Raw genomic sequence first — 6152 nt, 5'->3', positions numbered from 1 at the left:
AATTATATTGATTGTTTTGGCATTTTATAAAACTGGATGAAGAGGATACAATTTGTGGACACCTGTTCAACCAAGGTTATTGACATACTTCTTACCTTTAAAATAAAATTGACCACTAATTATTTGATAGGTACATATACCTTTATATGTGTAAAACGATCGAAGAAGTGTACTTTTGATTAGTGCATATTCATTGAAAAGAAGTAGTTTAAAAGAAATAATCATTTTTACATAATACAAAAAAAAAAAAAAAAATTGTTTGTTTAACGATTGGTTTTAATAAATTTTCTCTTTATTTATTTCCATTTTTTTAAGCTGTAGTTAATATGTTTCTAAACAAATTAATTTTTTTATAGAAGTATGCCTGATAACCTTCGTTGAACAGATGTCCACAAGTTCTTCACCGTGATTGTTACATATTTTTTTACTTACTTGTTAATGAACTTTGCCAGTTGTTAAGGAAAAAAACCTCGACGAAGCTGGAGGTAAAAGCTAGTTAAAAAAATTGCAGAAACTTAAGAAAATAAAATTAAATATGTACATCATGTTTTCTGACAGAGGTTATTAGAACGATGTGCTTTCATCCTCTTATTAGTTCTTTTTTGCTTCTGCTGTAGAGAATTAATGATCTAAGTATTTCACTATTTCAGATGGGATGTTATGGGATTAGGTTTGGTTGGTTTTATAGGAAAAAGTTCGAAGAGACCTTATATCTTCGAAACACCTTCAATGTTGAGTTGAGCAAATTTTTTGTAGCAGTACCAACCGCATGTTTCTATTTCAACACAATATTGTTCGCTCTGGAGATAGCTACACTTAGGAATAGTATGCAGTTCCCAAAGACTACAGTGAGACGTATAGTGTTTCCGTTTTTATTTTTAATTATTATTTATTTGTTTCCCATAATGTGCTCCATTGCAGGAACGCATTCATATTTTCCCGGAATATCCGCCTCTTAATATAGTTCCTAGCTATCTTAGAAGACCTCTAGACTGATCTTATGAGTTTTACAATCAGTTGTTATCTGAGTGATAGCTATAAAGTGGTACGTTTGGGTATTAAATCTCTTGAATTCAGATACCTTGTAAACGGTTGATATGATAACAATCTCTGCGATTTTAAAACAGATATCACAGCCTACTTTAGCCTCCACCTCAGAAGGGTAAGTGAAAGATATTCCCCGTTGTTGACTACTCCTTCTTTACCACCTTATAAAATATCGATTTATTGGGGCGATACTTGAATTCACAAAATGTTCTAATAACGTATGTGCAGGGTTGCACCCATTTAAAAATGAGCTAATTGGATTTCGTACTTAGGCTTTTGTTCACTGAACTAAGATTCCCGCACACACGGCAGGTAATTTTTCCACAAGAATTCTTAAAAAGGAAAAACTTTTAAAACCGCAAAAATACCGACTTGCAAATTAATCTCTTCTACTACTAATTAGTTTGTATATCCGATCTTATTATTCGTCTTCACTATATCTCAAATGAAAGCTTATTTTATTAGGAATAATTATTGTACAAGCTGTTATTGTCCTAAATTGAAAAGTTTTCGAGATAAACACAAATATTTCTTCGGCTGATTGTGGTTCTAGCTCTTTTAAAATGATCTCAGGACTTCGAAAATCGAACTTCCGATGCCCAGTCCCCGAACTAACAGTTTTCTAACCTCGGAATTCTGACTTAATATCTCAAAAGTACCCCCTCAAAAATTCTAGAGTGTATATTATCACTATCATTTTCCGTATTTAGCCTCTAGACTAATTGTAAATATTCTTACGATGGGTGGCAGAAAAATGATGGTGTGATTGAAAAACTAAATTGGATGTGAATTTAATTTATAATAGGGATAATTTTTTTTAAAACATACAATAAATGTAAACTGATTTTTTACATTTTTTAAGCTTAAATAACTGTTATTTTTCACTGAGGTATTTATAATAATAGTTTTTTTTTGGAGAAAAGTCAAAATAAGTGGCCACTTTGTAGTTGGAAATTTGATATATTGTGCTCATCATAAACTATATGGTTCCACAATTTTCAGCATGCTTCAATATTCAACACAATTTTTTGATTAGTGATTAATCCGAAAGGGATTAGGGGTCACAGCACGGATTTGGCAGATTCAGGTATTTGAAGACTCAGTTCCATGGGGGCAGTTACGTTAATAATTTTTGATATTTTATTTCAGAAACACGGGATTCACTTTTTTGTTATCTTAAAAGCGTGGTTGTATAATTATTCTTGAACTTGTTACATCGGGGTGCATCTCGGTCATATTCACCTAGTTTATAATAAAACCTAATCACACTTTGACTTTGGGTGGTACACAAACAAAAAGTAAATTGCTAAATAAATAAATTACTACCAATTTTAATACACTTCGAATTGTGAGTTATTTAATATCAGAAGTTCTAAACAAAACAAAGAACATCTTTATCCGCAAAAGCTCTGCATAAATTATTGTGAATGTTAAGATTAATGCGGAAGCTCCCTGGTACAACAGTTGAAGAGAAACAACTTGACATAACCGATGCCAAAATCTATCTGCTGCTAGGTTAAGTAGATATCTAGGCGAGCTGAGCAAAACTGATGGCGATTCAGTGTACTTGAAGTACAGTGATGTGTTATGGTGTATTAATGCATGTGTGCCAATTGCATTCAATTCTCAATTTGAATCTGTCTCAAAATTTGCAAGTGTCTCAAAAAAGTGTATGCAGTGAAGTTTTAACGATATATACTAACGTGACTCAATTAAAACTTACACGGTTCCGAGATAAGTTTGAAGAAGGAGGGACTATTTAGAATGTCCTGAAGAATCTCTCTGGAAGAATAAGATTTTTCACCGGCCACGCTGGAGATAGAGAAGTACTTGAAAAAAGCAATAAAAAATATAAAGTGAATGTATATTTGGCAGGCTTTTTTTGTAGGAGCATGCTAAGCACAACGTTTATACTACAAGACTAGCTACTACTAACGATTTCAAAGCAGTCTTTAAAAAGAAATATGCCCAAATAACAACTGATATGATTGGGACCACTTTGAATATCATTGCTTAACGTTACCAGCTATATCTGGACTAAAATTTCCAAGAATCTCTCCATTTTCGATAAATGGTTGGTACTTTGCTAACATTATTTTAAATGATCAAATTTTTTCGTACCATAATAATTATTTCAAGCATAAACAGAGTGTATACATTTTTGGACATTTTGTATTTTGTATTGAGAGCAAAGTTGTTTTCGTGGCGTGCCTTAGTAAATATTGAAGACTAACGTAGAGTAGCTTCTTAAAAAGATTCAATCATAAAGAAAAGCGTGATGAAGTTTGAGTGGACTTTTACCCTTGCATGATCCTTAGGTCTTTAGTTTAGCAGGTGTATTTGAGTGGTCTGCTTAAAAGGCAAAGCACTTCAGTTTGGATACATGAAAATTGATTTTTTCTATAACATTTCTCTATAATACTAAATGTTCCGGGAGGCATATGACAAAAAACATACATGAGAAGTATTCTTTACTCGCTAATGTTACCTGGACGTCTGCCTGTCAGTCAATCTATTCATTCACCTTGCACACAGCTGGAGACACTTGATTCTATGTATAGATGAGAATGGTTTGTTCTTGTGCTTAATTAACTTAAATTCAATTTTAAATATGATTTTCAAAAACTTTAATAATATTTTCACCTAAAAATTACTTTTTCACTGACTGACTGACTTGACTAAAGTAATCAAAAAATATATGTGACGTCATTTTAATTATATTACTTTGTTAGAAGTAAATATTCACTCTTTAATTTTGTTAGTGTCAAAATGTTGAATGAGACTTTGATTGAACATTTTTATATTGTCAGTAACTCAGTGCAGACTAGAATAGTAGTCGCAGAAACGAAGCACTAAAAACTGCAAAAGTGCGAAAAATTTGAACAGTAAGACGGATTTTGATGCGGCTTTGTGCATTCGATTCGTTAGAGCGTCAGGAAACATTGTGACCTAAATTGATTTATAAGAAACTAAAAATATGCAATTTGCATAAATAATTTAATATGCATTTTATAATTGCATTATAAATTGACCGTAAATACTATATTCATAATTCAGTTAATAGTGATGAAATTTACAAACTTGTGACTCGCGGGTTTTGGAGTCGCTGAACACGAATATCGAGACAGAATTGGTCTCCGAGGTACCTGGTGCCCACGGTGAACGGTATCTTCGTCACCTCTTGTAATATTCGAGAAAATCGTTATAAAATCAGTCGAAACTCATTATTCGGTTATTTTTGGGGTCGCTAAACACGAACATTGCGACAGAATTGTTATCCGCGGTACTTGATGCCCACGGTGATAGGTATCTCCGTCTTCTCCTGGAATCTTAGGGAAATTCGTTACATAATCAGTACAAACTTCTTACTCGGGGGTTTTTGGGGTCTCCGAACACGAATACCGTTGCAGAATTGGCCTTCGAAGTAACTGGTGCCCAGGATTAACGTAATCCTCGTGTTACGAGTTTGTAATCATTTGCATCACTATAAACCGAATTGTGAATTGACTATTTACGGGCTATTCAAAATGCAATTATAAAATGCATATTATTTATTTAAGTTTCATATTTTTAATTTTTTATAAATCAGTTTAAGTTACTAAGTTTTCATACGCTCTAACGAATCGAATGCAGGAAACCGCATTCAAATCCGGCTTACTGTTCAAATTTTTCGAACTTCAGTCCTTCGTTTCCGCTACTATAGTCACACATTGGGGAAATATATATGCATTCTGTTTTAATAATAAATCTTCTTTGCATATAAAAGAGAACGTAAACAAAGTTTTTACAATTTTGAATGAATTTCATTTGGAACATAAAAATACAGAGCAGTTTAACTTATGGGAACATATAGAGTGCTCCTTTTTAATCTTCTCAGCTAAAATTCTATTTAACTAGGCGTTTTCGGATTAAAAGCGTAAAACTTGATTGGGATCGTCTTACGAGGATCTCAAATTTGACTTACATATTCCAGGTTCGTAGCAAATTCAACTCATTCTCGTAAATAAGAGATAGAGCAAGTTTTTACTTTCAATTGACATCTTAGCCTTGGCTACGAAAGGTAATTGTTTGCCCGGAAATTATTGATAAAAGGACTTATTTAGGGGAGAGTAGCGTATTGCGTACCAGTGTTTAATTTGTGTCTAATGGTTTCCTTATAAATGATTGTTTTTATTCGAAATCTGATGATCAATTAATAAACTAAATTATAAGGCGGGAATCTAGTCAAAAAATAGCAGTTTAATATGGTGATTAAATAAAAAAATTATTATTTTGTTATTTTAATTAGAAAATAAGAAATATTATATACCCTCATCCGTCATGTGATCATGAGATATATGTTAGTTAATATGAAAATTTCAAAATCTTTATCACGGGCTAACACAGTTAATAAACTTTTTTTGATCAACTTCCCCGACTTGATACTCACGACCATCAGTCGTGAGAAATTTACACGTGAAATTGGTAAAATATTGGGTGGTCTACTTTCTTTTTAGCACAATTGCGAAGTTGCCAGGTGTAAAAAGATAAACAGGCGTTATTGATTTACTCTTACAAGTTATTTTATTAATTTTTTTATGAAATGAAAGGTTATTTTAGTGCAAGATGTCGGGAGTTCTGAGAGATAATTTTTATAACATATGCTATTTTTTGGTATATATATCACTTGTTCGATTTACATCTAGGTATATAACTATCACAGAGTATGACAGAGTACATGCGTTAAGCAATGCATTAAGCAATGCCTCTAAGTAAGAGGTATTACAGGTGTTATATGAAATTGCAAAAGTCGCTTGTATCGTGGCTTCGATGTCTTTTAAGCTATACAACAGTTCCTCTGTTGTGTCTGGAAAGAGTGGGGAGTCAGCACATGTATATAATACTTCTCACTAAGATGCATTGCTTAACGCATGTATTCTGTCATACTAGAGATATTTATATGCCTACATGTAAATCGAACTGGTGATATAACAAGCATCGGTAGCGCAGTTGGTTAAGCTGTAGACTAAGTACCCTAAAATCAATAGCGATCCATTTGCCGCTGGTTTAAATCCGAAAGAAATCTAATTTTTTTTTTAAATTAACCTATTAGCATGTATAAACCT

This window comes from Chrysoperla carnea, chromosome 5 (genome assembly GCF_905475395.1).
Source record: "Chrysoperla carnea chromosome 5, inChrCarn1.1, whole genome shotgun sequence".
Classification (NCBI taxonomy): Eukaryota; Metazoa; Arthropoda; class Insecta; order Neuroptera; family Chrysopidae; genus Chrysoperla; species Chrysoperla carnea.
Note: the sequence above shows the minus strand (reverse complement) of the source record.